This window comes from Lissotriton vulgaris, chromosome 4_1 (genome assembly GCF_964263255.1).
Source record: "Lissotriton vulgaris chromosome 4_1, aLisVul1.2, whole genome shotgun sequence".
Lineage (NCBI taxonomy): Eukaryota > Metazoa > Chordata > Amphibia > Caudata > Salamandridae > Lissotriton > Lissotriton vulgaris.
Genome location: NC_141691.1, coordinates 540,745,393 through 540,769,548, shown reverse-complemented (window position 1 = coordinate 540,769,548; position 24,156 = coordinate 540,745,393). Strand labels below are relative to the sequence as shown.

General features: G+C 46.4%; 1 pseudogene across 1 annotated transcript in view; it reads left to right on the top strand.

Annotated features, from left to right (window-relative positions):
- LOC147722210 (selenoprotein T2-like) overlaps window positions 1-22,467 on the top strand; it is a 74,851-nt pseudogene extending 52,384 nt beyond the window's left edge. Inside the window, exon 6 of the transcript XR_015309864.1 lies at window positions 22,173-22,467. The product of XR_015309864.1 is annotated as a selenoprotein T2-like (transcript). The remainder of the gene's footprint in view (window positions 1-22,172) is intronic.
- Window positions 22,468-24,156: the final 1,689 nt, after the last annotated feature.

Genomic DNA, 24,156 nt, shown 5'->3' with positions numbered 1-24,156 from the left:
CCCTGTTCTACAGGTACAATTGAACACTGCTCCACGCAAACTGTTAGCTTTCCTAAGATTATTTTTGAGAAAATCTTTTCTCCAATTTCTAGCAGATCAATTATCCTATAGTTCTTTGGGGCGTGCATATTACCTTTCTTGTGCACCGGTCTCATTATTGCTCCCTTCCAATTTTTGGGGATCTTCCCAGTTTCTTCTAAAATGACTAGAAACATATGTGAGCAGAAATCTACCCACCAGTGCAGCTGTAGTTTTGTTAACAGGGCTGGGAGATTATCTGGTCCTGCTGCTCTTGTTAGCTTCAAAGTTTTTATCGTATTTTTCACATTTAAGGCTGAGAAGTCTGGTTTTAGATCCAGCAGATATTCCTCCCATGCTGCCTCTTCCACCTCACAATTTGTTGAGGCAGCCAGGAGTTCAGCTGCTGATTGTATCAGCTTCAGGAACTGACGCAGGTTCTTAGTTTCAATTGTCTCCAGCAATTTTCCCCAGCAGCTTTCTTTGTAGGCCCTTTTCGCGCTAGATTAACAGAATATATATTCTCTCTTATGTTTGACAAGCTTGTCGGCCCTAACCTGTTCCTATTTTGCGCTGAGTCTTTGTGCTTCTCTCCTTATCTCCCTCTTCTTTTCGAAACAATCTTTAGAGAACCACTTTCGTTGTTTAGCTGTTGCATTTTGTTGACTCTTTACCTTCTTTACATCATTTCTAAGTTACACACGAAGGCATTGGACCACTTGTTAAATTTTTCCCACATACCATTCCAGAGTCAGCCCTCTCATGCTTCCCAGGTCAAGCTTCTGTTGCAGCCTTTCCTACCTTGCTATATAGTCTTCTGTTACCCTTATTATGATCCGCCTGGGGTACCCCACCTGCTGTTCAATTACTTTATCACAAGGATTTAGATAAAAGTCTGAGAGTTCTAACTCCATGAGGTTATGATCACTCCCTTTTCTATGGCAGATCCTAAATCCCTTTGCTGAGGCAAAATTCCAGGCTGGCATAAAAAAGTAATCTATTGGGCAATTTTGTTAGCCCAATTTAAACGTTTTATGCGCTTGACAATCTAAGACTGTCTTACTATTTAAACAGAAGAGGCTTTTAGTCCTCAAGTAAATACCCAAATTTATATCCTGTGTTGTAAAGACACACTCTGGAAAAGTCGCTTGATTTATGTCCTAGGCCTCCAATATTTCTGTATACCAAAAATCTTATTTCCTTGGGTTTAATTTATGGTTAAAATACCCCATCAGTAAAATTATGTCAGTGCCATTCGTTTCGCATAAGTCCATATCTGCTTTAAAATGTCCCATTTCTACACCATATTCCTCCTGGCTTCCCCATTGCACATACAAATTTAAAAGCAACATGTTTTCATACTTTTTCTCTGCAGCCAATAAGGATATCCTGCAGGCAAGCAGCCATTTTGCATTTTACAGTAAGTTGAATCACATTCTTCACTATTTTGGTAGATAACAATTTCCTCGTTCCACCTGCAGGGCGCCCAAACCTTTGATTCTTTGCTGGGCTATGGAGTTGACAGAAGCCATCAAATATTGGGGTCTTGCCGCATAGACAGGTTTCCTGAATACAAATGATTTCAGTATTTTTTGGTAACTCCTTTATATTTTCTTGTTTTATTTGATCTCCTAGACCATTTATATTCCAAGAAACAATCTTTATGCTATGTGGCGTCCCTTTTACCTATTCAACATCATCAAGGTATCCTTCGTCACCATACTCCTTGTTATACCTCTGGGAGGGGCCTGCAGGGCTAGATGTAAGGCTCCTGTTCCCCCAAGCTTTCTCATTATCGGAGTTATTTTCCACTATATTGAGATTTCCCATTCCTACTCCTTTCTCTGTTCATCTCACCAGTCTCTTCCCTAACCCTGCATGACCACTTAAGAAGTATTTTCCTTGCTGATCATTTCCTTCTACATCTACTTCATCTTCGGGTACTATCTGTAGCCCTTCCTTTATTACCTCACTCTCCGCCTTCTCTATTGCCAATATTACCATGTTAGAGTAAAGTAATACCATGGTAATCTCCTTCCCTTCATAGTTTTGTTTAAAACCCACTTGCCGCAAGTGTCTTGTCCCAATACCGTTCATGTTTGGGCACTGTGCAAACGATTGTAGGAGTTTTGACCTATTAGGGATGAACTCTTCCTCTTTTTATCCCTCACTTTCTTGTTTGTATCAATTCAAAGTATAGCCACTTATTACCTGTGCCCTCCTTTCTTCCCTCGGTGGATACTATGAGGATGGTAGCTATTACTACTTATTCCTGCCACAAGTTTATTACAGAATTGTGGCCTCACTCCATGATAAGAGGTGTTACCTGAGTTTCTAACCTCAGTGGGTTCTATATACCTTGTTTGTTTCACCGGCATATTTGACTTTCTATTAGGTTGCACTTTTTTTTGCTTGCTTGCTTGCTTCTTTGGAGCCTTTGTTGACTCCTTCCTTGTCCAAATTTCTCTTGGGGGCTTAATGGGCGTTTGCATTGGCTCTAGATCGACTATTCTTAAGCTAGCCTCAGCGATCCTACTTCTTCTCCCAGCCTTGCCTTTCTCCTTTTTTTGAGACCTCTTTCCTGCTTGTCTCACAAGGTCAAGTACCCCATATCTAGAGTAATCACCCCTTCTTTTTACCATCATCGGACATCTCGAGATCTAAACCTCATGAATGGCCTTTGGGGATTCTATACTCACGGCCTCCACCTCGACCGGTGCTGGGGATCTGAGACCGTTCTTAACATGGATGGCATTTGTCCCCTGATACCTTGTAGCTCCCTCTCAATCTTAGATAGGTGCTTTTTGTGTTTTTTAAATATTATTATTTAGCATTGTTACTTCTAACAGCCCTTGAAGAGTTCTTTGTAACATTAACATCAGGTCCAACATTGAAGAAGCTGGTATTGCAGAACATTCTATGTTCAGCTCAGAGGTTTGATTTTGTCTGTCATTTTCTTTTGTCTCCAAACTCTGGTTACCATACTGGGCCTGGCTTTCATTTCCTTTCTGCCTTGTTCCTGTGCCCGGTACGTCCTGCCCTTCAGTCCTTAGGTACACACGATCAGATTCCAGAAAATCCGGGATCAGGACCTGAGAAAACATTCACTGCGGGGATGAGGACAGCCGTGGGGACATTATTAAATCCTTTTGGCATAGTAAGGACTGAAAAGATGGGTTTGCCGAGATTACAGACTCCAACGTATTCTCATCAAAGATTAGTGAGGTATTCCTTTTCCGCTGTTCGGCCTCTGTATCCTCTATGTCAAGAGGTTTTACTGGTGAGAATACCTTCTTAAAATGTTTCTCCACAAAATCTTTTATTGAGTTTAAGGCTAAACCGCTTTTCTTTTTTCCTTTCTTTACTCTTGTCCCTGGGCTCTCCATACTTTCTCCAGAGTCTCTCTGCTCCACAGAGCGGTCTCTTAACATCTGCTTTTGATCCAGGGAACTTTTGTTCTTTCTGGGGGCCATTTCTAATGCCTTTGCGAGGGGAGGCAACCTTTCAGAACCCAAATTCAGTTGCCCCCCCTTATTACTGGCCCCCTGTTCGAACTCCGACCTTAAAAATTAAAAACGATCAACAACTTTCACACTTGCCTCTGTTGCGCTTTTCCAGCCAAATACTCATGCCTGTGCCTTTGCCCTTCCTACGCAGACAGTTCTCCTCCACGGGCTAAAAACACGTGCTCTCCTTCTTCCCTGCAACTACCTTTGCAGTACTTTGTTTGTTTACCGCAGTGCCCTTTGCCTTTTTGGTTCCGGGTGTTTCCCCCAGTGCAGCTAAGATTAGGCTCACTTCTGCTCATAAATAGTCACCTCGGTCAATCTCTGCTGCTCGGATTTTAGAGCCAGATTTCTCAGTTTCCTCGTAAAATATTCAGTAATCCTTCTCCGCCTCCGTCAGTTGAGTTTCGGCTTTGCGTTGTTTCAGCCTTTTGGCGTTTCTTTGGCGTTTCCGCCTGTACCACCAAGGCAGCTGTGGCAGCAGCAGCTTGGCGTAAGGGCCACGTGAATGGCAATACTCGCACAATCTTTAATGGGTTTACCATCTTCATATTCTTACCTTGTTAGGAAGGGATTAACACTTGTGATCGCTTGGGCAGCATTCAGAACCTCTTAAAAGCAATAGGCTGAAATGTTGCCTGAGCGATTGCCAGTGGTTAGAATTATAGCAAGCATCCCTTCCAACACCATTTGTGTGTATGCTGTACCACCCTGAGTGGCAAGGGTATGCCCAAATGGTTCAACTGTGCCACTTGAGCCAAGCTACACTCGACTGACCAGACCTAATTTGGGCAATACCGGTCTTGGGTTGCTTCTCTCAGTTCAGAAAGAAACTGATAGTTTGGGCTGAAATGTTCTATTATTGCAGGGTCAAAACTGATTTGTACATGTCTGGGTCCAAACTTCGGTGGCATGGTGGGTAGAAGAAACAAATGGCCAGAATGCTACCATGAGCAATTGCCATTGGTTAGACCTATTTCAAGCATTCCTCCTTCACCTGTGTGTTTCATGGAAAGAAAAGCAAACTGTCTCGTTATTGCAAGAAGTCCCACTGACCTCAGATGACTAATCTCTGCAGGAGATCTGAATACTGGGTAGAGACTTGGTGCCTAGAAGACAGTCCCGAGGAGCTGGGAGTTGCATGGCTTCCAAGGAGAAACTTTTCCAGCACTTGAAAAAAGTTGGGATTTAGTCCTTTTTCCACCTCCAGTTACTGGGACGCTATACCAGAGACTTGCACTGACTGGTCACGCTTAAGTCAAGCAAATTAATTAGGTTTATCCAGCTATAAACTTTTGCTGAACTGAAACTTGTTCAGCAGGACCTCGCAGTGAATATATCAAACCTCTTGGGACCCTGTCCAGCTACGGCTTCCAGCCTTGCCCCTCTGGAGGATATTGACTACTGAAACAGTGACTTAGTTCAAATGTAAAACCTTGGATAAGGTCAGTTGCCAAATTTATTTAGGCTGTGTAGAGATCTGGGTGGCTACGAAATCTAGGTTTGTCCCACTTTGAGATTTTTGGCACCAAAACCAACCGCATCTGCGGGAGCTCGATGACTGTGAAACAGACTTTGAATGAGCTTTGGTAGAAACATCTTTGGATCTTGCCTGCTGGAAGATTTTGGCTTCAATATCTAGGCCGCTCCCGCCTCCACGCTGCCCATCCCTCCCCCTCCGCTACTTAATGGCGACCAAAGGCATGCCTAAGGTAAGCCCGTCTGCGCCCGTCCGCGACCCGACCAGCGGCAGGAACCCTGGATCTTCGAGGCCCCGCTGATATGACTCCGCCACCCTCCACGCACCATCAACAGCGCCCCCACGACTGCCGATGGTCCACTGGACGCCTGCACCACCGAAGCCCTGACCTGCAATCCTCCTCAACGTGCGCACCCTACACAGATACACCGTAGAGATCTTGGACCTGATCGACACCCTTTCCCCCGTCTTAGCCTTCTTCGCAGAAACCTGGACCTCGGGCCCGACATCACCATCGCCATCCCCGACAGATACAAGTTACAGAGAAAGGACTGCCCAGGAGGAGGACGACTCTCCATTACACACAAGACCTCCCTCTGACTTTCCACCTCAAGCACGAACGACCCCCACCCCAACACAGAACACCTCCACTTCCAGACCAGCCCCAGGACCACGCCACGTGGCACCCTCGCCTACAGATCCCCAGGACCTCGCCCCCAGTCCGCAACTAACATTGCCGTCCTGGTCGGGCCCCACGCCATCACCTCCATGGACTACATTCTACTCAGAGACCTGAGCTTCCACTTCGACAACTGCAGTGACCCCGACTGCACCACCCTCCTCGACAACTTTTCCAACCTCGGACTGAAGCAGCTCGTCACCACCCCAACTCACAGACCTGGACACACCTTCGACCCCATCTTCGCAGGAGGGACTAACATCTGCTTTAGCCACACCAGGTAGCCCCTCTGGACAGACCACCACTGCGTACACTTCACGTTCAACACCACCACCACACCCAAACCCGCCCACGCTTCAACATCCTGCGCATGCTTCGGAAGATCTTCTGGTGGATCCCCACGGAGACCAGGAAGACCGTCACCCAGGCCCTCGTCACCAGCCGACTGGACTACGGCAACGCACTCTATGCCGGAACCACCGCCAAGATCCAGAAGAGACTCCAGCGGATCCAGAACGCCTCAGCCAGACTCATCCTTGACATCCCAAGGAACAGCCACATCTCCGGTCACCTGAGAGACCTGCACTGGCTCCCCGTCAACAAAAGAATCACCTTCCGGCTCCTCACCCACGCACACAAAGCCCTACACGATCAAGGCCCGAGCTACCTCAACAACCGAATCAACTTCTACGCTCCCAAACGCCACCTCCGATCTGCCAGCCACGCCCTCGCCGCCGTCCCACGCATCCGTAGAGCCACTACAGGAGGAAGGTCCTTCTCCTACCTGGCCGCCAAGACCTGGAACTCCCTCCCGGCCGACCTGCGCCTGACCCAAGACCACCTCTCCTTCAGGAAGAAGCTGAAGACCTGGCTGTTCGAGCAGTAACGGCACCCCCCCCCCCCCCCCCAAGCGCCTTGAGACCCTACGGGTAGGTAGTGCGCTCTATAAATGTCTTTGATTGATTGATTGCCACAAAGGAACTGGAGCAAGATCAGAGAAACACCAACATCACGACCCCCCCCCCATCGCCACGAATGACGCCAACTCTGCAGCCAAAGAACTTCACAGTTGGATCTCCAGCTGTGCCGACAAGCATGCACCCCTCCGTCAAACAATGCCCCCTGAAGGCCGCCTGGCTCACCTTGGAACTCCAAAAAGCCAGAAAACCTGTCAAAACGAGGAAACCACAGAAAACCTGAACAACCACTGGACCACCCTGAAGGATTTTTTCCAATATGGATTTTAAGGAATACCACCGGCACATAAGAGACACCAAGCAGACTTTCATCAAGAACAAAATCCACATCAAGAACTTTTTAACGTCATACATCAATTCACCAAAACCCCCCAGCAAAGTCAGACGTCACACCATCCCAGGAACGCTGCAACAAGCTCTGCTCCTATTCCATCGGAAAATCAAGGACCTCTACGGCGATTTCAGCGAAAAGACGCCGGACACCACCCCCCTCCCCACCGTCGACAATGAGCCGACCGTCACTACCTGGAATCCCGCCTCCGTCTAACACATCACAGCGACCATGGAAAACACCCATTTAGGAGCCCCCACGGACTCCTGCCTACTGCACATCTACCACAGGGCTGCCGCTGCCATCACACCCCAACTAGGATGGACCATCGACTCCTCCTTCAATTCAGGCATTTTCCCAGACGACTGAAAGCAGGCGGAAGTGAAGCCACTCCTCATGAAACCCACGGCCGACACGACGGACCTGACAAACTACTGGCTTATCTCTCTGCTCCCCTTCGCTGCCAGTCACCAAGAGACTCGTAAACACACAGCTGACCGCCTTCATCGAAAAGAACTCCATTCTAGATTCCTCCCAGTCCGGATTTCGCTGCAACCACAGCACCGATACCGCCCTCCTCGCAGCCACTGAAGACATACGCATGCTCGACCAGGCTCACACTGTGACCTCTCCGCAGCCTTTAACATCGTCTCACATTGCAAGCTCTCAGCCAGACTTCATGACGCTGGGATACAAGGAACTACCCTCAACTGGATCTGCTCCTTTCTCTGCAGCAGAACCCAAAGGATCAGACTCCCTCCCTTCCACTCCGAAACCATAGAGATCAACTGCGGGGTACCCCAAGTATCATCGCTCAGCCCCACGCTCTTCAACATCTACATGGGCCCCTTCGCCGCCATCGTCGGACAGCATGGGCTCAGCATAGTATCATACGCCGACGACACCAAACTCATCCTCTCCCTCAAGAAGAACACCGAAAACACCAGACTCTGCTTCCAGGAAGGAATGAAGAACATTGCGGCCTGGATGAAGGACAGCTGCCTGAAGCTCAACTCTGAGAAAACTGAGGTCCTCATCCTTAGACCCACCACAACTCCGCCTGGGACAACTCCTGGTGGCCCTCCGCCCTCGGGAGTCCACCCACCCCTACATACCACGCACGGAACCTTGGCATCATCCTGATTCCTCTCTCACCATGACCCCCCATATCAACTCAAGTGGCCTCCACCAGTTTCAACTGCCTTCGCATCCCCCAAAAGACCTTCAAATGGATACTCTTGAATGTAGAAATACCGTCACCCACGCACTCGTAAAGAGCAGACTGGACTCCGGCAGCGCCCTCTACGCAGGAATCAACCGAACCCTTCTACACAAGCTCCAAACCATCCAGAAATCTGCAGCTAGACTCGTCCTCAGGACCCCACGGCACAAACCCATGACCCAGCATCTACAAATCCTCCACTGACTCCCCGTCGAAGAGTACCCTTCAAACTTCTCACCCACGCCTACAAATCCCTCCACAACATCGGACCCAAATACCTCCACCAAAGAGTCTCCTTCCAAGTACCGAAAAGAAAACTCCGCTCCACCGATCTTGCCCTGGCAGTGACCCCCTGCATCAACAGAAACAGAGCAGGGGGAAGAGCTTTCTCCTACATCACAGCCAAGACCTGGAACAAACTCCCAGTTAACATCAGGTGTCCCCTGACCCAGCACACCTTCAGGAAAAACCTCAAGACCTTGCTCTTCTACTGAAATGGAGCTGCTCCCACCCCTGCCCCCCAAGCGCCTTGAGACCCTCACAAGTGAGTAGCACACTTTATAAACCCCTGATTGATTGATTGGTAAAAAATTGGAGTGGAACAACCCCCTTGGAGTAATAGACATGCACTCCATTACAGCAGGCCTGAAATCATGCCATGATCCCGGTCAAACGCAAACAGTGTTTTTTGGGGGGTTTTTTGGTGGGGGAGGGGAGGGGTTACTTTTTCATGTTGTATTTTGCCCTCCAACCTTCAAAATTAAGATCTAAGGTTAATAATTATTTTTGTAAATTGGTTTGAAAATGTTCTTGTGTAATTACTTTGTAATTGTTGGTACTGCTTGCATATAGCACACACTTGTCTGGGGATTGCCTGCTGCTTGTACCATAGCTCATAGAATTTGGGCAGCAGTTCTCTAAGAACAGTAGTTTGACCTAACCAGAGTGGTTTTTTAAGTGTATCGGTCTACCACCCTCCCAAAATAATAATTCCATCTCCCCTTGGATCTTATTATCTTGAGAGGCGATTTGCTTACTGCGAAAAACCCAGTACCTATATTGACCTGATCATGTTCAAATTGCGGTGTCTCTGGCCAAAAGTTTTAATGTGTGAAGATCAATCTAAAAAGGAGTTAATCTGATTTCAATACAAAAAAAATCTTGACCTTAATAACTGTATTGCAGTGGCTCTCCGCAAACTCTCCAGTCAGTCACTGTGATGTCAATGCCTCTGACCATACCTCCAGATTTAATGTATGTCTTAACTTATAGACAACTTAGCCCCCCCAAAGAGGAGAACAACTGTTTTGCTCTTTGGTTCTCCAAAGGTCTGACTGAGGAAATAATGTTTGAATGCCTGTGAAAAAGCAAAATAACCTTGCTGCCCCATCCCAACCTAGACCTTCTTGAGGCTGCCAGAAGAGTATGCAGAAGAAACATTTCCCTTTTTTTAAATTTCTTTTATTAAGCAACTCCAATAATACAAATACAGAAAGTAATGTAATAATCGAGACAGATACAGATCTTGAGTTCATCAATAAGTTACAAAAATCATATAGACAGATCGGATATTGCATGCAATAATTATAAGCCTTCTGAAAAAATTAATTCTAAAGAATATGGTATAGTTAAAACATTCCTAGTAGACCCACTCCATCTATAGGGGACCAAATCCTAGCCCCACGACTTCTAGCATGCCTACCTCTAGTAGCATACATAGCTTTTTCCTGGTTATAGACACCTAGGAAATGGCCTAACCACATTTGAAAAGTAGGTGGATCAGCCTCTTTCCATCTTGCTGCTAGTATCAAGTCAAGTCAAGTTTAAATTTGTATAGCGCACTACTCACCCAGAGGGTCTCAAGGCGCTTGAAGGAGGGGGGAGCTTTACTTATCAAATATCCAAGTTTTTAGTTGTTTTCTGAAGGAGGTGGTTCTGTGTGAGGCGGAGGTAGGTGGGGAGGGAATTCCAGGTCTTGGCCGCTAAGTAGGAGAAGGATCTTCCTCCCATGGTGGATCTTTGGATGTGTGGAATTGCGGCGAGGGCTTGATTGGACGATCGTAGTTGGCGGATGTGGGTGTAGAAGGACAGGCGCGTGTTGAGGTATTCGGGTCCTAGGTCGTAGAGGGCTTTGTGTGCGTGGGTGAGGAGGCGGAACGTTATTCTCTTGTTGACGGGAAGCCAGTGGAGGTCTTTAAGGTGACCGCAAATGTGAGCTTGGCGGGGGATGTCTAGGATGAGTCTGGCTGAGGCGTTTTGGATGCGTTGGAGTTTCGTCCAAACACTTCTTCCCAAAATTCAGACACCATTCTTTTAAAAGATGTTAATTTATTGCATTCATAAAACATATGAATTAATGTGGCCGGGCCTCTTCCACACCTAGGACACTCACCCTTTAGCCCCAGGTGTAGAGTTTAGCCAGGGTATAATAGAGATTATAGATAGTCTTATGAATCTGAGCCCTGAGATTAGAGCTCAGGAGCAGCCGTGATGATAATCACAGGCTCATATCTATATCCACATTGGAGTTATCCAGTTTGTCGGCCCATGAGACTTCGGTATGTTCGAGATCGTCTTGAAGCTTCACAAGAAGTATACTATAGAATTTGCGAATTTTAGACGTATAATTGTTTAATGTTTCTAGGAGAGGGATCTTATCTAATGTAATCTTAGGTCTTTTCAAGCTCAGGATTGTATTCAGTTGAATATATTTTAAATAGTCGCATTTAGAAACGTAAATTTTCTTTTTGAATGTTCAGAAATCTGGTACTAGGATCCCCAGCGAGAAAATCCACTGTTGTACTAATTCCTAGATTTTCCCATTTTTTTGCGATAGTATCATTAACCTGTTTAGGTAAAAGTGAGGACCGCCATAGGGGCGTATACCTGGTAAATTTATGGATTTCCATATATTTCGCCATTCTCACCCTTATTTTGCCTACATTGTTGATCACTTTAAATTTCGTTTTTTTTAAATAGCTAGGCTCCAGTTGTCTAAGCAAAAGCCCTCAGGCTTTCACCCCTATTGATAACTCATACATTGATGGTATTCTTGTACCTCCTAAGTTCTCCGGTTGGTTAGTAGTGTTAAACAGCGGAACCATTTGTTGAAGGAGGGCAGCCCATAGGTAGAGCATAATGTTTGTAGTGGCTAGACCCCCCCCTTTCCTGTGGTAATGATAAATATTTCATAGACCTCCTGATTTTACCGTACTGCCACATAAATTTAGCCATTTGAGATTCGAGGGTTTTTACTAATTTATCATCAATAAGTAGAGGTATCGCCTGAAATAGATATAGTATTTTGGGAAGTATGTTCATTTTAAGATAATTAGCTCTGCCAAATATTGAAAGTGTATACTATTAACCCGCATTAAATCTTGTTTTATTGTAAATAGTAGAGGTTCATAGTTTTATTTTGCAAATATCTTGAACCTTTGTACTTATACAAACCCCGAGATATACAGCAGTTTCTGCTTTTCTGGGATTGCTAAAGTCTACATTCTCGGTGCATAAGATGATGGTTTTATCTTTATTAAGAGAGTACCCAGAATAGCTTCCAAACCTATACGTAATAGCCTCGATTTCAGTGATTGCTTCAGAAGGGTCAGGTGTTAGTACGGACACATCATCCGCATAGGCGAGTATTTTAGTATCAAAAGTACCAGAGGTGATTGTTAAACTCATGCAGACCCCCTGGATTAAACCAATCAATGGGTTGATATATAGTGCAAACAATGGCAGTAAGCATGGGCAGCCTTGCCTTGTGCCTCTTGTTATCCTAACTATCCCAGATTCAACGCCCATGACCTGGATCTTAGCTGTTGGTTTTTGATACATAGATTTAATAGCCTTAATAAATAAAGGGCCACAGTTATTTTGCTCCAATATTCTCCAAAGAAACTCCAATGACACCCTGTCGAAGACTTTCTCGGCATCGAGAAGGATCATCGACATCTGGCCCCCGGTACCAGCCATGACATCGAAGAGTGAAATCACTCTACGAGGGTGATCGGTAGTAGATCTGCCGGGGATAAAGTCATGTTGCCAGGTGGAGACAAGATGTTCGATGACTCCGGTTAGCCAAGATCTTTGCATACAACTTGGAGTCAGAGTCTATCAAGGAGATTGTGCGATAAGACTATGGAAGGTCCGCTGGTTTGCCTTTTTTTGAAAAGATAATTATGTTGGTCTCTTTCCATGAGTTTGGCGTAAGGCCACTCCTCTGTATACCGATACAGAGATCCAGTAGGAAAGGTACGATTAGAGTTCCCAAGATCTTATATAGTTCTAAGGGGATTTTATCTGGGCTGGCTGCCTTTCCTGAGGCAAGATCAGAAAGGGCGCTCTGCACTTCTACTAGGGTTATCTCTTTTTCCAGATCTTATCTCCTTGTACTATCTAAGGCCTTGTCCCATCCTGTATCATAATAATCCTGTTTCAGCACTGCTAGTTTATTTGTCTTCATGATACAGTTTCTCACAGTATATTTGGAATACTTCAGCTATATCTGTTGGGTCAGTATAGACAAGGCCCTCTGATTTTATAGCCTTAATGGTGTTATAGGAGATCTTTTGTCTAGTACGTAGAGCAAGCTGTTTCCCAGTCCTCTCTCCGTTCTCATACACATCCCTTCTATGTGTTTCTGATGCTTTCTGTGTTAGACCATTGTTCAGCTCCGTTTTTAATAACGGAATCTGTCTCATTGTATCTGCCCCATCCTCTCCCCGAGCTATTGATACTACATGATCCTCCTCAATTTTACCTATTTCTGTCATTAGTAAATGATTTTTATTGTCAAGTTGTTTTTTAGTCCTGGCCACATAGCTAATTGTTTCACCCCTCAGTGCGGCCTTGAAGCAATCCCACACAACCACCCTTGAGGCGCTGTAGCGGCTAAGATACAAGTTTTCTTGAGCCCATTTGGTAATGAAAATTATGTATTCACTGTTAACCAAGAGCTTCCGGTCAAAAGTCCAGCTAGATCGTTGTTTGTTGAATCCAGTTAGATTGGTAGAACAGATTAATGCATTGTGATCCAAAATTAATTTCGGCCATTTATGTATTGCCGCTTGATTGGTTAGGTCCCTTGTGACTAATATATAGTCTATCCTGACATACTTATTGTGGGGATGTGAGTAATAAGTATACCCTGGATCAGGCTGGTTTTTGAAATCCCATTTATCCACAAGATCAAAGCTGTCTCTAAGTTGGCTGACTGCTTTGAAAACTCTTGGTTTACGACCTGAATACCTTTGTTGTTTCCTAAAGGCGAGGCCCGGTAAAATATTAAAGTCCCACATAATACAAGTGAGCCCGGCCAGGACGCAAGTTCTAATTCAAGGGTTTCAGAAACAGAAGGATCATCCTGGTTCGACCCTTATACCCCACGTATGGTTAGCCCCATGGCCAGCTCAACAATTGCCCACCTCCCTTGTGCATCTGCTGCTTTGTGTTTGGGTTCCCACAGGGGTGTCTTGGCTAGAATAGCTACACCACGGGTATTAGATGTTTGTGTGGAACAGACCAATAAATTATAACCTCTAAATTTAAGTAAATCTCTCTTGTCCCAGGGTAGATGAGTTTCTTGAAAGCAGATTATGTCCGCTTTATTTTGTTTAATTATCTCACCTAGCCTGGCACGTTTATTACTATAATTTAGTCCAGCCACATTCCAAGTACAAATTGCTATTTTCCCCATTTTACACTGCTAAAGATTTTCCTTAGGCCAAAAGAACCTGCTTTAAACTTCTCAAATTTTTGCATGTGTTTTATTAATTTCACCATATCAGTGACAATTTGTAACAGTCTTATTGTCAAATTGGAGTTATTGCTTATTTTGTTATCCCCCCTCCCTCATCCCACCCCCCCTGCCTTCTTTCCCCCCTCCACACCCTTAGTGAGGCAAACAGACTCCAATTAGAGTCTGGTAGTGATGGGCATGCTACGCATGCTCCTAGTTCCTACCTAGTAGTCATTTTTCAACAACACTCGAAATGCCGATTTATCCTTCAAAAAAAGAAAATGTTAATCTAATACCCAACACCCCCCTTCGCCTAAGTAACTCCTCGGTTCAATAGTTTAGTTTCACCTCGTTGACCGCTCACACACATAATTAAACAGATAATTAGACATTGTCCCCTCCAGTTTCAGTTCAGTGTGCCTTTAGCGTCACTTTATACAAATAGCTCAGATAACTACGGCTAAATCAGAGTGGGCTTAGTTTAGTATAGTTTAGGTATCTAGCTTAGCTCAGCCTAGCCCATCCAGATACTCCTTAGCTTTAATTTCTGAAATAAAGAACTTTGTTTGACCCTCAAAAATTACTTACAGCCTTGCTGGATTATTGAGGTAGGCCTGTGCCTTTTGTCCTGAAAAGGCTTAATTAGTTGACGTAACCTCCAATGTCTCTCGACAGTGGAGTGACAGAAGTCTGGACGCACAAAATAGGAAATCTCATTACAACAGCGCTTTGCTTCAGGCCTTGCTCTTTCAAAAATTGCCTGATGGAGCAAAAAATTGCCGAAAAATACTAAAATGGCGCAAGGGTATGCTCCAGGTTTTAGTGGCATCTTTGGTGTATACGGCATATGATGGGCACGTTGGACTTCTGCATCGAAGTTCCAATTAGAAAGTTCAGGGACAGAGTTTCGAAAAAGTTTTACCACAAACAGACAAATATCGTCCCCCTCCACTGCCTCAGGAACCCCAAGTATGCGCAGGTTGTTTCTGCGCTGTCAATTTTCGAACTCTTTGAGCTTCCACCTTAAGTCTACCAGCTCAGACTCATGGGATTCTACCCGTTGTTGGTTCGAGGTAATCTCTGCTTCATTAGAGACTATCCTGGATTCCAGTTTTGTCAGTCTATCCCCAAAGGTACTACACGTCATTGTTAATTTTCGAACCACCCCTTCAACTTTACTTAGTGCTGTCTGAGCCCTGCGGCTGTCTTGTGAGGTTTCCTCACGGTGTGAGGCAATGGCTTGTAAAACTGTGTCCAGGGTTGTGGCCGGCGGGTTAGCCTGACCAGATTGAGTTGGTTGCCTTGCGGGAGTAGGTACAGATGTAGAACTCAGGAGTAGATTGGTTAGTGTATACTCCCAGTCTAATTCAGCGCGCTTCTTTTTCCTCCTGACAGTCGCTTTAGCCCTAGAGTTCGGGGCTTTCATGTCTGTTTTATCTCTACTTTCACCCTCATCTGAGACTTCTGAAGTAATATCATCAGACCATTCTTCTCCCTCGGAGACAGAATAAAAATCACTGGGATCTTTTTCAGTATCATTGTCAGTTGTGTTATTGATATTCCCAGCCCTTGAGTGGCTGTCGCACCCCCCCCTAAGATCAGCACCATCCGTTGCCTTTATCACATCGCTAGCACAAACTGTCATGGGCCGGGAGTGCTGGGAACATTGGTACCCTTTCAAGCCATTAATATCATTAATCTCAATATCCTGGGGCAATGTTTGAACTTCTAGAATGTTGGCATCATGTGTTCCTATCTCCTCGTCACCCCCCAGGACAGTGTCATCATCCCCTGTTGTATGTAGAGGAGATGGCATACCTTCATTTTCCGTGCTGTTTATCTCCTGTAACGTGTTCTCCACAAGGCTTGGGGGCTAGACGCTCCTTTCGTTCTTGAGGCTTATTCTGTTCTCCCCGCTGCGTCGGGAACTGCTCTCCCCAACATCGCGGGCTGCTGTTGCTGCTGGTTGTCAGCCCCGGAGGCTGCTGGCACCGACTTCCCGCGTCGCTCCGGAAGCAATCCAGGGCCTCTGCGTAAGAGATCAGCCACTGTCTGGCCGGTCAGGATTCCCTTCCGGGTTACTACCGCTGCTCCTCCACGCTTCGGAGTTGCAGCCAAATCCGCTCCATCCACTTTGCCGGCTAGCTCCTGGCTCTCACGGAGAGCGTGTGCTTGTCTGGCCGCACAAGCTCGAGCCGCCGCTGTCTAAGAGGCTGGTGTTGCGGCTACCTCTGGCGCCATCTTCTCGAAGACTTTGTGCTCCGTCTGGTTAGTCCTTCCTTCTTTTTCCACTGCTGCCTTAGGAATAGACTTATAGATAAATCGCAGCACCGCCAGGCCGATGATAGAGGTGAGCACTGACAGCTTTTTACACAGCGGCCTTTCCAATTCCTGTATTTTATCTTCCGTGATGCTTATCTCTGTGATGGATGGTAGCTCACTTTTCAGTTTTGGTAACGACAAGTCAAGTCAGGAAATTTATATAGCGCGCTACATACCCATAGGGTCTCAAGGCGCTAGAGGGAGGGTGGGGAATTATTTGTCGAATATCCAAGTTTTAAGTTGCTTTCTGAATGCTAGGTGGTTCTGAGTAAGGCGAAGGTGAGTGGGAAGTGAGTTCCAGGTTTTAGCTGCCAGGTAGGAGAAGGATCTACCTCCCATAGTGGTTTTGTTGATGCGAGGTACCGTAGCAAGGGCTTGGTTGGAGGATCGCAGCTGACGGGAGGGGGTGTAGAAGGACAATCGTGTGTTGAGGCATTCGGGCCCAAGTTCGTAAAGTGCTTTGTGTGCGTGGGTTAGGAGGCGGAAAGTAATCCTCTTATTTACGGGGAGCCAGTGGAGGTTTTTGAGGTGACCAGTGATGTGTTCTTTACGCGGGATGTCTAGTATGAGCCTGGCTGAAGCGTTCTGGATGCGTTGGAGTTTATTCTGGAGTTTTGCGGTGGTACCGGCGTATAGTGTGTTTCCGTAGTCCAGGCGGCTCGTGACTAGTGCGTGGGTGACCGTTCTTCTAGTTTCGGTGGGGATCCAGCGAAATGTTTTTTTGAGCATGCGAAGAATGTTGAAGCAAGATGATGAAACGGCGTTGACTTGTATGGTCATCGAGAGTGAGGAGTCCAGGATGACGCCCAGGTTCCGTGCGTGGTCCGTCGGGATGGGGGCTTTTCCAAGGGCTTCTGGCCACCAAGAGTCATCCCAGGCGGAGGGGGAGGTGCCTAAGATGAGGACTTCTGTTTTGTCTGAGTTCAGTTTCAGACGGCTGTGCTTCATCCACTTGGCTACTTCTTTCATTCCTTCGTTTAAGTTGGTTTTGGCGGTGTTAGGGTCTTTGGTGAGTGAGAGGATCAGTTGAGTGTCATCCGCGTAGGAGATGATGTTGAGATTGTGTTGGCGAGCGATGGCCGCAAGGGGGCTCATGTATACGTTGAAGAGGGTGGGCCTGAGTGATGATCCTTGTGGCACGCCGCAGATGACTTCAGAGGACTTTGACTTGAATGGTGGGAGGCGGACTCTGTGTTCTTCCGGTGAGGAACGAGGTGATCCATTCCAGTGCTTTTCCTTGGATTCCTACGTCTGAGGCGCTGTAGAAGGGTGCTGTGACAGACTGTGTCGAAGGCAGCGGAGAGGTCAAGGAGGATGAGGGCGACTGTGTCTCCATTGTCCAGTAGAGTTCGAATGTCGTCTGTTGCTGCGATGAGGGCGGTCTCAGTGCTGTGTTTGGCTCGGAAGCCAGACTGTGAGGAGTCGAGGGATTTGTTGGTCTCGAGGAAGGCGGCAAGCTGGTTGTTGACAGCTTTCTCAATGACTTTGGCCGGGAACGGAAGAAGCGAGATGTGGCGGTAGTTTTTGAGTTCGGTGGGGTCAGCTGTGGGTTTTTTCAGCAGGGCACTGAGTTCTGCGTGTTTCCAGCTTTCCGGGAAGGTGGCGGAGTTGAGGGAGCAGTTGATGACATCTCGGAGGTGTGGTGCTATGATGGAGTCTGCTTTGTTGAAGATGTGGTGAGGGCATGGGTCAGTTGGGGATCCTGAGTGGATGGAGTTCATCAGGCGGATGGTGTCCTCAGTGGAGATTGGGTTCCAGTCATTAAGGATGTTCAGGGGGGGTGAGGGTCCTGCAGAAGATTGGGTGGGTTGGTCTTCGGGTCGGTTGTCGAAGCTGTTGTGGATGTCTGCGATTTTGTTTTGGAAGAAGGAAGCTAGGGAGTCGCAGAGGGCTTGGGAGGGGGTGATGTCGTTGGAGTTGGCTGATGGGTTGGTAAATTCTTTGACGATGTTGTGGGCGTTGTTATCTAGACGGTCTTTGAATGCGGCTTTCTTGGCAGACCGGATTAGTTGGTGTATGCGGGTGGCGTTTTTGAAGGCGTCCCTGGTGCTGGTGTTAGGATCTTTTTTCCAGGCCTTTTCGAGGGAGCGACAGTGTTTCTTCGATTTCTTAAGATCATCGTTGAACCAGGATGCGTTTTTGCTGCCTAGCTTGATTTGGCGTTTTTTCAACAGTGCTAGGATGTCGGCGCTGTTGGATAGCCATTGGGTGAGGTTGATGGCTGCTTGGTCGGGGTTTGAGGTGTGGGCGGGGGGGTTTAGTAGAAGCGATGAGGAGATCTGGTCGCTGGTGATTTTGTTCCAGTTTCTTCGCAAGGTGGGTTGAGGATGGTTGTGGATTGTGGTCTTATTGTAGGTGAAGTGAACGCAGCTGTGGTCCGTCCAGTGATGAGCTGTGGTGTGGCTGAATGAGACATGTTTGCTGGAGGTGAAGATAGGGTCGAGAGTGTGCCCTGCAATGTGGGTGGGGGTAGTGACGAGTTGTTTGAGTCCGAGGTTGGTGAGATTGTCCAGAAGGGTGGTGGCGTTGCTGTCGTTGTTCTTTTCCAGGTGAAAGTTGAGGTCTCCCAAAAGAATGTATTCCTTGGAGGGGAGGGCGTGTGGGGTGATAAAGTCAGTGATGTCGTCACTGAATTGTGTACGGGGTCCTGGAGGCCGGTAGAGGAGGGTGCCTCTGAGTGTGGTCTTGGGGTCGGTGTGTGTCTGGAAGTGAAGGTGTTCGGCGCTAGCGAGGTTGACGTCTGAGCTGGTTGAGATGCGGATGGAGTTCTTATGGACGATAGCGATGCCTCCTCCTGCATGCTTGATGCGGTCCTTTCGGATGATCTTGTATCCTTCCGGAATGACAATGGTGATGTCTGGGGCAGAAGAAGCATTCATCCATGTTTCTGTTAGGAAGGCTACGTCCGGTGAAAAGGTGTCTAGTAGATTCCAGAGGTCGATGGTGTGCATGTGGACCGAGCGGGTGTTGAGCAGGATGAATTTAAGGTGGTTGGTGTTGGATATCTGGTTGGTGTTAGTGGATGAGGAGTTGTTCTTGGTGCCGTCGAACTTGCAGGAGTTGCAAGAGAAGGGGCCATGGGTGTGTCCAGGAGCGGCTTGGACGCAGTTGGGGGAGCGGCCGGGGTTAAGGGCTAGGAGGGTGGTGGCATCGTAAGTGATGCGAGTGGGCTGGGCATTACGGGGACCAGGGGGTCTGGCGCTGGGCGCGGGCTTGGCGCGGACGGGCGTAGACGGGCTTACCTTTGGCGCACCTTCGGCGCAACTGGGGCGCGGCCGCTGCGCGTGAACGCAGCACGCGGGGGCAATGGTCATAAATGGATGGTGGAGGGGGCGGGGCGTGGGAGGGGCAGCAGCTGGGAGGCGTAGCGGGGAGATGGGGCGGCCCAGGGAGCACAAACACAAACAAAATGGAGGGTCAAAGTGAAAGTGAGGCAGGGGCAGCAAATGGAATCAAAGCGCCTACCACAATGCGGAGCGGAGCGAGCAGCGCCAAAGGCCAATCCAGGTCAGTTAAGGTCTCTTTAAAACGAGCCACAATGTGATGCAAAACACTGCGCCACCACAGACAACACACAGCGCTAGACAGAGCGAGTTAGGATTGAAATGCACACACAGCGCTATCACAGTAATACACAGCGCTATACAGAGCAAGCTAGGATGAAATGCACACACAGCGCTATCACAGTAATACACAGCGCTAGCAACGATACCCAAATGCGGTCAGTAGCAGTCTCAAAGCGTGGGACCAGGGAGTGGGAGAGGGAGCGACCGTTCTGGAGCAAGTCCGGGCGGTCTCCTCAGGGTGATCGGGGTGATTGGGTGATCAGTGTGAGAGCTCATTATTTAGAATAGCTACATCGAGGGCATATCAGCATATGTCGGCATTTCTTAGATTAGAATTTCGGAGCTAGGTAGGAGCATTGCGTGCACTCCGGTCTCAGCCGACCGCCATCTTGCCGTCGACCTATCCCACTGACTTCAGAAGAAGAAACATTTCTATTGCTTAATCCACCCTCAATAAATCTCTACTCAACACAGTGAATAGCTTCCTGAATCAACTATAGGTAGTGACACTTAGTTTCCCCCCCCCCCTGTCCCGCTTTATTGGATTTAAAAACATTTCTTCCAAATCTGAGTCTTTGCTAAGTTCTTGACCAAGAAAGCCCTTTCCTCCCACACTACTAGATGAACATGTTATGCCCCACTTTGACTTTGTCTTGGAATAACCCTCCCTAAAAATAATAAAATAAACCTCCCAAGCACTTCTGGATTCTGTTCCAGGAAATGTTGGCAAAAAGTTGCCATACCAGTTTCTGCCACATTAAACCATTCTAGTTAATCTGTTTCTCTAGAGAAAAAGGGTTTCCCAGAATGCTTTTGGACTGTAAATTCGCTACTGAAAAAAACATCAGTGGATGTGGTTTACCTCAAACTTTCATACTGTCTCCAAGATTTCCTTTCTCTGTAAAATTGTTGAGAACTCTATTGCAACACAACTGTATCAACATATGTTTGACTATGTCATTGAGTTCAAATTAAGGTTCATATAAGTGTGCATCGGGTGGTAATTTAAGTTCTGGCTCTCCAGCATCCCCTCTGCGTAGTCAAGCTAACTCATAGGGAGTCCCTTAGTCATACTTAAGAACTCCTAGATCTCATGTCATCATTATGCAGATGATACAGAGGTCTGTGTTAAGATTTATTCTCCCAGCCATGTCTTGCATTTTGCCCAAAGTTTAAAATATTTTCCCCACTTGATGTTCGCCTACCATCTAAAACTCTGTTTTAGACCACCAATTTTCTCCTTCTTTCAATCATCTTTGTCCCCTGGATTCACTTGATGTCCTTGATTGCAAACATGCCGTCATTGACTGCAATAAATCCCTGGGTGCCTTTATTTGTAAAAGACTACTTCCAGAAGCAGATTAACTCAAAGGCTAAGAGTGTGCATTTTCAACTGTGAGTGCTCTGGGCGATTTGACAGTGTTTCCCTGACCAAGACTCCCCAAAGCGCAACTAACCCCACTAAAAGCTGTGCTATAGTCTGTAGCATGTGTTTTCTGCGGAACCTGAAGATGTGACTACATTTCCCAAGTGCTGTTTATTCTATAATGACTTTCCTTTGAGGACCGGCAGCTTGCAGCCTTCGTAAGGATCTAACCAACTATTCCCTCTATTCTTGGAATTGAAGTTGAAGGTATCTGGATGGCACATAGTTGTAAAGTGCTGATTCACTGCTTCTAGAATCAACATTCTTGAAGTACACAATGGCAGTGCAACTAGAATTTGGAACTCTTTTCTTACTGGTTTTCTCTCACTACCCAACCCTATCTTGACTGCACTACTTTGCTGCTGAAAGACATACACAACTATCATGTTTCCATCATCTATTTTTCTTCTGACATGGGTCCACCAGTTGGTTTATTTTATTATATGCTGTTGTGTTGCAAAGGAGTGTTATTTGGTTCATCCTCCACTGTATCTCTTCCATTGTATTCAATTCACCACTGTTATGTGAGGATCATATTAACCCTTTCGTTGCGGCCGTCGGCCAACGGCCGTCGCAAGCATTACCTTCGTAGTGCTGTGCACGTCCGTTGGCCGATGCGGCCCCACCTACTCATCAGAACGCCCGCACCCCGGCAAAATTGCCACCGCGGTTAAGGTGTTAATATCGCTGTGGTGGTCTCATTTTGTCCTGCAACTTCTTTTTGTTTTAAAACGCTATAGCACCGTTGGGCGACATATCAAAAAATCATCAAAACATAAATAGGCAATATTGACCACATCCATTTGGTTAGAGTAGCATTTGGCTCTCATTAATGAAACCTTAGTTACAGGTATAACAAAAAAGTATGCTTATGTATAATGTTTTCTTTTTTTTCTTTCTAGGTAGCATAGTGGAGAATTCCTTTAATGAGCAAGTTTGTGTAGTGGATTTAATGAAGGCATGTATTGAAAACAGTACTAACTGTAAGTGCAGGCTGGAAAAACAAGCTGCTTCATGAACTGCAATATACAGAGGATTTCTCCAAATGGCCATGTGTCAAAGAAAATATCATCAACTGAGATGAATTTGAGGGTATCGGATGAGCAAAGGACAGTAATAAAATTGCTATGAGTGAATTGAATTTGCCTGATTATTGTATTTCGAAATTAATTAAAATAATGAATATTTATAAATGTTGTTGGTCTAGCAATATCATTTATTTATACATTTACTAGTTAGCTGTTGTGCCAATGCTGCCTTCTTGTGTGATACCGCTACAGTCTGCTTCAGCCGGCTGTCTCAGGCAGCATTGCATGCCATTCTGTAGAGTGGGCCATGGATCACCCTCTAGCTCGTGATTGGGTGGTTTTCTTTTCTATCTCTGCCTGCTCTTTATTGGGACGTTTGTCCCTCTCTTAGGCCATTTGTTATTTACCCTCACATTTTATTATCTGAGTTTTATCCTTTTTCTGCTGATGCCATGCAACTATTTTACTTTCTTTTTCATGTTTAACCCCTTCGATGCTGATGACGAGCTCAGCTCGTCATCAGCCACGGGTGACGTGTGCGGATGACAAGCTGAGCTTGTCATGTAACGCGGTAATTAGAAAACAGCCGCACAGTGCAAAAATAACCGCAGCAGCGATGCAGTTAATTAAATTAACTTATTTAGCACTGCATGTGATCACGTTTTATCTCCTTCCTCTGTTTAATGTGCACTTGCAAGATTTCCCTCGCTCACTGATGCGCTCTCTTCCACCCTCCGTTTGAGTACCTTGTGCATGTTCTACAGCTCCCCTCCGACTCAGAGTTTTAAAACAAACCTGCATTGGCAAAGTCTATTGTGGAGACCTGCCATAACGAAAGTCTTTCTTAAAATTTCAAGATTATTGCCACATTGTGTCACAGCGTGGTGGGGTGACATGACTGCCCCCTTGCAACTGTAGAAAATTAAGTTTTCACACTTGAAGCTGTGTTCCAGGTAGAGGGATGCAACTTAGTGTAATTCAGTAGCCATATTGAGTGTATGAAAATAATTATTAATAGACTTCCAAGTACAGATTTGACACCTTTTGAATATTCCCCAGGTGTCCTACTGTATCCAAAATCTTTTCCAGCAGTAACTCTGCATGATGGTAGGTGGGATGTGTGGCTCTGCGATAAAGCCACTGTGCTCTGGAAATGACATGTGGGCACTAATATATGCCCACTGATATGAGTTAATTTCTTTCTGTGCCACCAGACGAGGATCTCTTTAATACCCTTTTACTTCAAATGTTTTACAATGTGCAGGGGGAAATGCCATCTCCCAAAACAGGTTTTAAAAGCTCTATTGCTGGTCACAAGCATCCTCGCCCTGCCTAGATTTATTGGTTCCTCCAAACTACAACATCGTAAGGCTTGACAGGCAAATAAAACGAGCATTTGCAATGCAGTAGGTCTCGCATTATTTAAGTTTGAGCTATTGGCATTGATAAATATTGCAACACCAATTGCAACAAAAGTCTATAAATTGTAGGGCAAATTTTTTTAAATGTATTTTTGTAGCAATGGTGTCAAGCTGCGCTTCAGATGAATATGTTTAAAATAAAGTGTGCCACACTGCGATTGCTACAATAGTTAATTGTGGATGCGTTAACAATTGATGTGTGCACTGACGGCTGGTGGTGTGTGTGTGTGTGTGCGTGCCTGGTGAAACGGTGCACGGATGGCTGGTGGTGTGTGTGTGCCTGGTGAAAGCGTGCACTGACTGCTGGTGGAAGCGTGCATTGACTGCTGGTGGAAGCGTGCACTGACTGCTGGTGGAAGCGTGCACTGACTGCTGGTGGAAGCGTGCACTGACTGCTGGTGGAAGCGTGCACTGACTGCTGGTGGAAGCGTGCACTG